The sequence below is a fragment of the Bombina bombina genome, chromosome 3 (assembly GCF_027579735.1).
Source record: "Bombina bombina isolate aBomBom1 chromosome 3, aBomBom1.pri, whole genome shotgun sequence".
Lineage (NCBI taxonomy): Eukaryota > Metazoa > Chordata > Amphibia > Anura > Bombinatoridae > Bombina > Bombina bombina.
In genome coordinates, this window is record NC_069501.1 from 216,076,628 (window position 1) to 216,089,173 (window position 12,546).

Below are 12,546 nucleotides of genomic sequence, written 5' to 3' on the forward strand. Positions count from 1 at the left end.
CCCAGTGATATCTGAAATAATCTCTTTCAAGTCAGGGCCAAACAGCGTTTTCCCCTTGAAAGGTATGTTAAGCAATTTGTTCTTGGAAGACGCATCCGCTGACCAAGATTTTAGCCAAAGCGCTCTGCGCGCCACAATAGCAAACCCCGAATTTTTCGCCGCTAATCTAGCCAATTGCAAAGTGGCGTCCAAAGTAAAAGAGTTAGCCAATTTAAGAGCATGAATTCTGTCCATAATCTCCTCATAAGAAGAATCTTTATTGAGCGACTTTTCTAGTTCATCGAACCAGAAACACGCTGCAGTAGTGACAGGAACAATGCATGAAATTGGTTGTAGAAGGTAACCTTGCTGAACAAACATCTTTTTAAGCAAACCCTCTAATTTTTTATCCATAGGATCTTTGAAAGCACAACTATCTTCTATAGGGATAGTAGTGCGTTTATTTAGAGTAGAAACCGCCCCCTCGACCTTGGGGACTGTCTGCCATAAGTCCTTTCTGGGGTCGACCATAGGAAACAATTTCTTAAATATAGTCTATCTGATAGTTCAGACATGTTAAACAGGCATAAACTTGATAACAAAGTACAAAAAACGTTTTAAAATAAAACCGTTACTGTCACTTTAAATTTTAAACTGAACACACTTTATTACTGAACATGTGAAAAAGTATGAAGGAATTGTTCAAAATTCACCAAAATTTCACCACAGTGTCTTAAAGCCTTAAAAGTATTGCACACCAAATTTGAAAGCTTTAACTCTTAAAATAACGGAACCGGAGCCGTTTTTATATTTAACCCCTATACAGTCCCTGGTATCTGCTTTGCTGAGACCCAACCAAGCCCAGAGGGGAATACGATACCAAATGACGCCTTCAGTAAGCTTTTTCTATGTATCTGAGCTCCTCACACATGCATCTGCATGCTTTGCTTCCCAAAAACAACTGCGCATTAGTGGCGCGAAAATGAGGCTCTGCCTATGATTAGAGAAGGCCCCCAGTGAAAAAGGTGTCCAATAGAGTGACTGCCGGTTATTTAACATAATTCCCAAGAATAAAACAGAATTTATGTTTACCTGATAAATTACTTTCTCCAACGGTGTGTCCGGTCCACGGCGTCATCCTTACTTGTGGGATATTCTCTTCCCCAACAGGAAATGGCAAAGAGCCCAGCAAAGCTGGTCACATGATCCCTCCTAGGCTCCGCCTTCCCCAGTCATTCGACCGACGTAAAGGAGGAATATTTGCATAGGAGAAATCATATGATACCGTGGTGACTGTAGTTAAAGAAAATAAATCATCAGACCTGATTAAAAAACCAGGGCGGGCCGTGGACCGGACACACCGTTGGAGAAAGTAATTTATCAGGTAAACATAAATTCTGTTTTCTCCAACATAGGTGTGTCCGGTCCACGGCGTCATCCTTACTTGTGGGAACCAATACCAAAGCTTTAGGACACGGATGATGGGAGGGAGCAAATCAGGTCACCTAGATGGAAGGCACCACAGTTTGCAAAACCTTTCTCCCAAAAATAGCCTCAGAAGAAGCAAAAGTATCAAATTTGTAAAATTTGGTAAAAGTGTGCAGTGAAGACCAAGTCGCTGCCTTACATATCTGATCAACAGAAGCCTCGTTCTTAAAGGCCCATGTGGAAGCCACGGCCCTAGTGGAATGAGCTGTGATTCTTTCAGGAGGCTGCCGTCCGGCAGTCTCATAAGCCAATCTGATGATGCTTTTAAGCCAAAAGATAGAGAGGTAGAAGTTGCTTTTTGACCTCTCCTTTTACCAGAATAAACAACAAACAAGGAAGATGTTTGTCTGAAATCCTTTGTAGCATCTAAATAGAATTTTAGAGCACGGACAACGTCCAAATTGTGTAACAAACGTTCCTTCTATGAAACTGGATTCGGACACAAAGAAGGTACAACTATCTCCTGGTTAATATTTTTGTTGGAAACAACCTTCGGAAGAAAACCAGGCTCAGTACGTAAAAACCACCTTATCTGCATGGACCAGATAGGGCGGAGAACACTGCAGAGCAGATAACTCAGAAACTCTTCTAGCGGAAGAAATTGCAACCTAAAACAAAACTTTCCAAGATAATAACTTAATATCTATGGAATGTAAGGGTTCAAACGGAACCCCTTGAAGAACTGAAAGAACTAGATTAAGACTCCAGGGAAGAGTCAAAGGTCTGTAAACAGGCTTGATTCTAACCAGAGCCTGAACAAACGCTTAAACGTCTGGCACAGCTGCCAGCCTTTTGTGAAGTAAAACAGATAAAGCAGAGATCTGTCCCTTCAGAGAACTCGCAGAAAATCCTTTCTCCAAACCTTCTTCTAGAAAGGAAAGAATCTTAGGAATTTTTATCTTGTTCCATGGGAATCCTTTAGATTCACACCAACAGATATATTTTTTCCATATATTATGGTAAATTTTTCTAGTTACAGGCTTTCTAGCCTGAATAAGAGTATCTATTACAGAATCTGAAAACCCACACTTTGATAAAATCAAGCGTTCAAACTCCAAGCAATCAGTTGGAGGAAAACCAGATTCGGATGTTCGAATGGACCCTGAATAAGAAGGTCCTGTCTCAAAGGTAGCTTCCATGGTGGAGCCGATGACACATTCACCAGGTCTGCATACCAAGTCCTGCGTGGCCACACAGGAACTATCAAGGTCACCGAAGCCCTCTCCAGATTGATCCTGGCTACCAGCCTGGGAATGAGAGGAAACGGTGGGAATACATAAGCTAGGTTGAAGATCCAAGGTGCTACTATTGTATCCAATAGAGTCGCCTTGGGATCCCTGGATTTGGACCCGTAACAAGGGACCATGAAGTTCTGACGAGAGGCCATCAGAACCAAGTCTGGAATGCCCCATAATTGAGTTATTTGGGCAAAGATTTCCAGATGGAGTTCCCACTCCCCCGGATGCTCCTCCATCGCCAGGGAACTCCTTGTTACCCCCTGATGGTTGATATATGTAACAGTTGTCATGATGACTGATTGAAACCTTATGAATTTGGCCTTTGCTAGTCGAGGCCAAGCCTTGAGAGCATTGAATATCGCTCTCAGTTCCATTATGTTTATCGGGAGAAGAGAGTCTTCCCGAAACCATAGACCCTGAGTTTTCAGGGGTTCCCAGACCGCGCCCCAGCCCACCAGACTGGCGTCGGTCGTGACAATGACCTATTCTGGTCTGCGGAAGCTCATTCCCTGTGACAGGTTGTCCAGGGTCAGCCACCAACGGAGTGAATCTCTGGTTATTTGATCTACTTGTATCGTCGGAGACAAGTCTGTATAATCCCCATTCCACTGTCTGAGCATGCCCAGGTGCAATGGTCTTAGATGAATTCGTGCAAAAGGAACTATGTCCATTGCCGCAACCATCAACCCTATTACTTCCATGGACTGCGCTATGGAAGGAAGAAGAACAGAATGAAGTACCTGACAAGAGCTTAGAAGTTTTGATTTTCTGGCCTCTGTCAGAAAAACCTTCATTTCTAAGGAAACTATTATTGTTCCCAAGAAGGGAACTCTTGTTGACGGGGACAGAGAACTTTTTTCTATGTTCACTTTCCACCTGTGAGATCTGAGAAAGGCTAGGACAATGTCCGTATGAGCCCTTGCTTTTGACAGAGACGACACGTGAATCAGGATGTCGTCCAAGTAAGGTACTACTGCAATGCCTCTTGGTCTTAGCACCGCTAGAAGGGACCCTAGTACCCTTGTGAAAATCCTTGGAGCAGTGGCTAATCCGAATGGAAGTGCCACAGGTAATGCTTGTCCAGAAAGGCGAACCTTAGGAACCGAAAATGTTCCTTGTGGATAGGAATACGTAGGTACGCATCCTTTAAGTCCACCGTGGTCATGAATTGACCTTCCTGGATGGTAGGAAGGATCGTTCGAATGGTTTCCATTTTGAATGATGAAACCCTTAGAAACTTGTTTAGAATCTTGAGATCTAAAATAGGTCTGAATGTTCCCTCTTTTTTGGGAATTATGAACAGGTTGGAGTAAAAACCCATCCCTTGTTCTCCTAATGGAACAGGATGAATCACTCCCATGCTTAACAGGTCTTCTACACAGTGTAAGAATGCCTGTTCGAAGATAATTGAGACCCGTGGAACCTTCCCCTTGGGGGTAGTTCCCTGAATTCCAGGAGATAACCTTGAGAAACTATTTCTAGCGCCCAAGGATCCTGAACATCTCTTGCCCCAGCCTGAGCAAAGAGAGAAAGTCTGCCCCCCACCAGATCCTTCCCAGATCGGGGGCCAACACTTCATGCTGTTTTGGTAGCAGTGGCAGGTGACTTGGCCTGCTTACCCTTGTTCCAGCCTTGCATCGGCCTCCAGGCTGGCTTGGTTTGAGAAGTATTACCCTCTTGCTTAGAGGGTGTAGAATTTGAGGCTGGTCCGTTTCTGCGAAAGGGACGAAAATTTGGCTTCTTTTTAGCCTTAAAAGACCTATCCAGAGGAAGGGCGTGGCCCTTTCCCCCAGAGATGTCTGAAATAATCTCTTTCAAGTCAGGGCCAAACAGTGTTTTACCCTTGAAAGGGATGTTAAGCAAAAGCGCTCTGCGCGCCACGATAGCAAACCCTGAATTATTCGCCGCTAATCTAGCTAATTGCAAAGCGGCATCTAAAATAAAAAAGAGTTAGCCAATTTAAGAGCTTGAACTCTGTCCAAAACCTCCTCGTACGAAGATTCTTTATTGAGCGACTTTTCTAGTTCTTCGAACCAGAAACACGCAGCTGTAGTGACAGGAACAATGCATGAAATTGGTTGTAGAAGGTAACCTTGCTGAACAAACATCTTTTTAAGCAAACCCTCTAACCTTTAATCCATAGGATCTTGAAAGCACAACTATCTTCTATAGGAATAGAAGTGCGTTTGTTTAGAGTAGAAACCGCCCCCTCGACCTTGGGGACTGTATGCTATAAGTCCTTTCTGGGGTCGACTATAGGAACTAATTTCTTAAATATAGGGGGAGGACAAAAGGTATGCCGGGCCTTTCCCACTCCTTATTTACTATGTCCGCCACCCGCTTGGGTATAGGAAAAACATCGGGGGGCACCGGAACCTCTAGGAACTTGTCCATCTTACCTAATTTCTCTGGAATGACCAAATTGTCACAATCATCCAGAGTAGATAATACCTCCTTAAGTAGTGCATGGAGATGTTGAAATTTAAATTTAAAAGTTACAATATCAGGTTCTGCTTGTTGAGAAATTTTCCCTGAATCTGAAATTTCTCCCTCAGACAAAACCTCCCTCCTGGCCCCTTCAGATAGGTGTGAGGGTATGTCAGAACAGATATCATCAGCGTCCTCTTGCTCTTCAGTGTTTAAAACAGAGCAATCACGCTTTCTCTGATAAGTAGGCATTTTGGAAAAAAATGCATGCAATAGAATTATCCATTACAGCCATTAATTGTTGTATGGTAATAAGTATTGGCGCACTAGATGTACTAGGGGCCTCTTGTGTGGGCAAAACTGGTGTAGACACAGAAGGGGATGATGCAGTACCATGCTTACTCCCCTCATTAGAGGAATCATCTTGGGCAATATCATATCTATGGCATTATTATCCCTACTTTGTTTGGACATTATGACACAAATATATCACATATATTTAAATGGGGAGACACATTGGCTTTCATACATATAGAACATCGTTATCTGATGGTTCAGACATGTTAAACAGGCTTAAACTTGTCAACAAAGCACAAAAAACGTTTTACAATAAAACCGTTACTGTCCCTTTAAATTTCAAACTGAACACACTTTATTACTGAATATGTGAAAAAGTATGAAGGAATTGTTCAAATTTCACCACAGTAACTTAAAGCCATAAAAGTATTGCACACCAAATTTGAAAGCTTTAACCCTTAAAATAACGGAACCGGAGCCGTTTTTACATTTAACCCCTATACAGTCCCAGGTATCTGCTTTGCTGAGACCCAACCAAGCTCAGAGGGGAATACGATACCAAATGATGCCTTCTATAAGCTTTTTCAGTGGTTCTTAGCTCCTCACACATGCATCTGCATGCCATGCTTTCCAAAAACAACTGCGCATTAGAGGCGCGAAAATGAGGCTCTGTCTATGACTAGAAAAGGCCCCCAGTGAAAAAGGTGTCCAATACAGTGCCTGCCGTTTTTATTAAAACAATCCCCAAGATTTAACAACTATTAAAAGTAATAATCTGCCAAATATACTTAGTAAAGTAATCGTTTTAGCCCAGAAAAATGTCTACCAGTTTTTCAAGCCCTAATGAAGCCCTTTATTCTTTTACTTAAACTAAGAAAATGGCTTACCGGTTCCCATAGGGAAAATGACAGTTTCCAGCATTACCGAGTCTTGTTAGAAATGTGTCATACCTCAAGCAGCAAAAGTCTGCTCACTGTTTCCCCCAACTGAAGTTAATTCCTCTCAACAGTCCTGTGTGGAAACAGCCATCGATTTTAGTAACGGTTGCTAAAATCATTTTCCTCTTACAAACAGAAATCTTCATCTCTTTCCTGTTTCAGAGTAAATAGTACATACCAGCACTATTTTAAAATAACAAACTCTTGATTGAAGAATAAAAACTACATTTAAACACCAAAAAACTCTAAGCCATCTCCGTGGAGATGTTGCCTGTACAACGGCAAAGAGAATGACTGGGGAAGGCGGAGCCTAGGAGGGATCATGTGACCAGCTTTGCTGGGCTCTTTGCCATTTCCTGTTGGGGAAGAGAATATCCCACAAGTAAGGATGACGCCGTGGACCGGACACACCTATGTTGGAGAAACCCCTGTCCGTGCTCCGACCGCGGAACCGGGTGGATCACTCCCATTAGCAAAAGATCTTGTACACAGCGTAGAAACGCCTCTTTCTTTATTTGGTTTGTTGACAACCTTGAAAGATGAAATCTCCCTTTTGGGGGAGAGATTTTGAAGTCCAGAAGATATCCCTGAGATATGATCTCTAACGCCCAGGGATCCTGGACATCTCTTGCCCAAGCCTGGGCGAAGAGAGAAAGTCTGCCCCCCACTAGATCCGTTCCCGGATCGGGGGCCCTCAATTCATGCTGTCTTAGGGGCAGCAGCAGGTTTTCTGGCCTGCTTGCCCTTGTTCCAGGACTGGTTAGGTTTCCAGCCTTGTCTGTAGCAAGCAACAGCTCCTTCCTGTTTTGGTGCAGAGGAAGTTGATGCTGCTCCTGCCTTGAAGTTCAGAAAGGCACGAAAATTAGACTGTCTAGCCCTAGGTTTGGCTCTGTCTTGAGGCAGGGCATGGCCTTTACCTCCTGTAATGTCAGCGATAATTTCTTTCAAACTGGGCCCGAATAAGGTTTGCCCTTTGAAAGGAATGTTAAGTAATTTAGATTTAGAAGTAACATCAGCTGACCAGGATTTTAGCCACAGTGCTCTACGTGCCTGAATGGCGAATCCGGAATTCTTAGCCGTAAGTTTAGTTAAATGTACTACAGCATCTGAAATAAATGAATTAGCTAGCTTAAGGGTTTTAAGCTTATTTGAAATCTCATCTATAGTTATTGAGTCAAGAGTCTCTTCCAGAGACTCGGACCAAAATGCAGCCGCAGCCGTGACAGACACAATACATGCAATGGGTTGCAATATAAAACCTTGTTGAACAAACATTTTCTTAAGGTAACCCTCTAATTTGTTATCCATTGGATCTGAAAAGGCACAGCTATCCTCCACTGGGATAGTGGTACGCTTAGCCAGAGTAGAAACCGCTCCCTCCACCTTAGGGACCATCTGCCATAAGTCCCGTGTGGTGGCGTCTATTGGAAACATTTTTCTAAATACAGGAGGGGGGGAAAAGGGTACACCGGGCCTATCCCACTCCTTAGTAATTATCTCTGTAAGCCTCTTAGGTATAGGAAATACGTCAGTACTCGCTGGTACTGCATAGTATCTATCCAGCCTACATAATTTCTCTGGGATTGCAACGGTGTTACAATCATTCAGAGCCGCTAATACCTCCCCTAGCAGTACACGGAGGTTTTCTAGCTTAAACTTAAAATTTGAAATGTCTGAATCCACTCTATTTGGATCAGATCCGTCACCTGCAGATTGAAGCTCTCCGTCCTCATGTTCTGCAAATTGTGACGCAGTATCTGACATGGCCCTAATATTATCAGCACACTCTGTTCTCACCCCAGAGTGATCTCGCTTACCTCTAAGTTCTGGTAATTTAGACAAAACTTCAGTCATAACATTAGCCATGTCCTGTAGTGTGATTTGTAATGGCCGCTCTGAAGTACTCGGCGTTACAATATCACGCACCTCCCGAGCGGGAGATGCAGGTACTGACACGTGAGGCAAGTTAGTCGGCATAACTTCCCCCTCGTTGTTTGGTGAATGATGTTCAATTTGTACAGATTGACTTTTATTTAAAGTAGCATCAATGCAATTAGTACATAAATTTCTATTGGGCTCCACCTTGGCTTTTGCACATATAGCACAGAGATATTCCTCTGAGTCAGACATGTTTAACAAACTAGCAATTAAACTAGCAAGCTTGGAAATACTTTTCAACTCAATTTACAAGTAATATGAAAAAACGCACTGTGCCTTTAAGAAGCACAGAAAAAAACTATGACAGTTGAATAACAATGAACCGGAGAAATTATAAAAAACAAATTTTTCCCGGTAAAGGCATAAATTTAGCAAAGGATTGCCCCCATTAGCAATGGATAACTAACCCTTAATAGCAGAAAAAAATGTACAAAATATAAACGTTTTTTATCACAGTCAAAGCACAATCTCACAGGTCTGCTGTGAGTGATTACCTCCCTCAAAATAATTTTTGAAGACCCTTGAGCTCTGTAGAGACGATCCGGATCATGCAGGGAGAGAAACAGACTTGTGACTGAATTTCTGATGCGTAGCAAAAGCGCCAAAATAGGCCCCTCCCCCTCACACACAGCAGTGAGGGAAGTTCAGTAAACTGTCTTAAATTAAAATAAACGACAGCCAAGTGGAAAAACAGTGCCCAAAACAATTTTTCACCCAGTACCTCAGATAATTAAACGATTTAACATGCCAGCAAAACGTTTAAAATCAAATAACATGAAATGTCATTAAACAGCCTGTTGCTAGACGTTCCCACTGCAAGTTAGGCTAAAAGTTATATGCATATAGTATTATCCCAGTGAAGTGCCATTCCCCAGAATACTGAAGTGTAAACATATATACATAACAGCCTGATACCAGTTGCTACTACTGCATTTAAGGCTGAACTTACATTATATCGGTATTGGCAGTATTTTCTCAGTCAATTCCATTCCTCAGAAAATAATATACTGCAACATACCTCTTTGCAGGTGAACCTGCCCGCTGTCCCCTGATCTGAAGTTTACCTCACTCCTCAGAATGGCCGAGAACAGCAAAATGAATCTTAGCTACGCCGGCTAAAATCATACAAAAACTCAGGTAGATTCTTCTTCAAATTCTACCTGAGAAGGAACAACACACTCCGGTGCTGTTTTAAAATAACAAACTTTTGATTGAAGATATAAAAACTAAGTATAATCACCACAGTCCTCTCACACATCCTATCTATTAGTTGGGTGCAAGAGAATGACTGGGTGTGACGTAGAGGGGAGGAGCTATATAGCAGCTCTGCTTGGGTGATCCTCTTGCACTTCCTGTTGGGGAGGAGTTAATATCCCAGAAGTAATGATGACCCGTGGACTGACTACACTTAACAGGAGAAAACCCTTCTATGAAAGGATTCAAGTTTCCTGTTCAAATGTTCTTTAAAAGAAGTGCTATCCTTAAGAGGGATAGTAGTACCTCTGTCCAAAGTAGAAATGGCACCATCCACCTTAAGAACAGTTTCTCAAAGCTCAATATTAGAAGCAGGAAGAGGAAACATTATTTTAAACCTTGCAGAAGGATTAAACAAATAACCAGGTTTAGACCATTCTTTAGAAAAAATCCCAGCCAGAGCATCTGCCAGTGGAAAAAAACCTTTAAAATTATTTAGATAACTGGTAGACCCCTCTTCATTAACAGAAACTTCCATAATTTCTAAAGTAAGTAAAACCTCATTTTTCCTCCAAAAAAAGGAAAAAGAGGGCTCTGAATCTTGATCATCAGAAGCCTCATGAGATACAGGAATATTACTACTAGTAAAAAGCATTTATTGTACGGACCTTTACAATTACTAGAAGGTGAAATGTCTGCCAATATTTCAGACACTGTAGCTTTAATAAATTCCTTAATGTCAGGAGTAATTTCAGCTGTACCTTCCAGTATTGGACAAACCAAAGGAGCCATAATACTTTTGGAAGCAAGTGCAGCATCAGATTGGTCTGAATACATCAAAACATTAAGGCAGGACTCACATAAGTATAGAGGAGGGAAAACTCAGCCTGCTTACAATAAACACATTTAATACACCTGCTTACAATAAACACATTTAATACAGGTAGAAAGGTGTTCAAAAATATCAGCTTCCAAAGGAGGATTCGGAAGTTTCCATAGTGAACACACACAGAAATAATAACCCCCCAAAAAATAAAAGAGCTCTAAGGGTATGAGTATACAAAATCCCCCTCCTGGGATCACAGCTATAGAAGTCAATTTGAAAATGTAAAAAAAACAAAAAACGCCAAAAGGAACACAAATGTACGTGTGCACGCATACTCCCTGACGCACTCACCGATGCGCACACCTGCAAAAATCCATCAGGGAAAACAAAACAAAAAAGTATTAAATATTTTTTTTCTATAGAAAAAAACAGAAATAGTGGATACCCAGGAGGTTAACCGAATATAGAGCACCTTATATATGGGGTACAAACTAATCTGATCCCAGAATATATAATGCCAGGTATAGGTCTTAACGTGAGTGATAAAAAACAAACAAAAAGCCACTTAAACACTCTCCTACTATGCTAAATAGCAGAAATAAACAATACTGCACTGAAAACATATCAGCAGGATATACTATATGAGTTAACTGCAGTGTAGACTCAAAAGGAGGAGGCAAAAGACAAGTCCCTGCAACATCCTTGGAAGGATAGAGAGAGTAATTTTCATGGGGGAAAATTTTTTTCTTAAACTACCCTCTTGACAAACATTTTACTCTGAGGGGAAATGGGCCTCAACTCAGTCTGAGATCCCCCCTCAACGAAGAAATCATCTGTACATCACCATTCTTGTAGCGGAGGCAAAGATAAGACTAACTACTATAGATGTGGGAGGGGTTATACAGAGCTGTTGGAGTTTGGGAATCTTTGCCTCCTCCTATTGGTAGGGAAGATAATTCCCACGAGTAATGGATCATGGACTCTTACCACCTTTATGAAAGAAAAGGGAGAAACAATTTATTTACTAGAGTGGATTTCGTCCTGTGACCACCAGAAGTGCAAATTAATACAATACATAAAATAAGTGGTCAGAGTTCCTAATTAAAGGGACATGAAATCCATATTTTTTCTTTCTTGACTCAGATCACACAATTTTAACCAACTTTCCAATTAACTTCTATTATCTAATTTTCTTTAGTCTCTTGACATCCTTTGTTGAAGGAGAAGCAATGCACAACTGGGAGCAAGCTGAAAGCAGATGCATATATATGCAGCCACCAACCAGCAGCTTCTGAGCTTACCTAGGTATACCTTTCATCAAAGAGAGCATTTTTTTTTAGATAATAGAAATAAATTGGAAAGTTATTTAAAGGGACATGCAACAGGGCGTAGCCTGACCAAGCTCCAAGATGGAGTTGTAATTCAGGAGCTCTGTTGCAGGAAGGCAAGCACATAAAAGTGGCAAAAAACATAATTTATGCTTACCTGATAAATTTATTTCTCTTGTAGTGTGTTCAGTCCACGGGTCATCCATTACTTATGGGATATATTCTCCTTCCCAACAGGAAGTTGCAAGAGGATCACCCAAGCACAGCTGCTATATAGCTCCTCCCCTCACATGTCATATCCAGTCATTCGACCGAAACAAGACGAGAAAGGAGAAACTATAAGGTGCAGTGGTGACTTTCAGGCAGGTTCTAAATTTTAAAATTATAACTCCAAAGACAGGGCGGGCCGTGGACTGAACACACTACAAGAGAAATAAATTTATCAGGTAAGCATAAATTATGTTTTCTCTTGTTAAGTGTGTTCAGTCCACGGGTCATCCATTACTTATGGGATACCAATACCAAAGCTAAGTACACGGATGATGGGAGGGACAAGGCAGGAACATTAAACAGAAGGAACCACTGCCTGTAGAACCTTTCTCCCAAAACCAGCCTCCGAAGAAGCGAAAGTGTCAAATTTGTAAAAGTTTGTAAGTGAAGACCAAGTTGCAGCCTTGCAAATCTGTTCAACAGAGGCCTCATTCTTAAAGGCCCAGGTGGAAGCCACAGCTCTAGTGGAATGAGCTGTAATTCTTTCAGGAGGCTGCTGTCCAGCAGTCTCATAGGCTAAACGTATTATGCTACGAAGCCAAAAAGAGAGAGAGGTGGCCGAAGCCTTTTGACCTCTCTCTCTGTCCAGAGTAAACGACAAACAGAGAAGTTTGTCTAAAATC

The 12,546-nt window shown here is 41.8% G+C and overlaps 1 protein-coding gene across 2 annotated transcripts in view; it reads right to left on the minus strand.

The window, feature by feature from the left end:
* GOSR1 (golgi SNAP receptor complex member 1) overlaps positions 1–12,546 on the minus strand; it is a 322,620-nt gene that overhangs the window by 112,841 nt on the left and 197,233 nt on the right. The gene's annotated exons all lie outside the window — the stretch shown is intronic.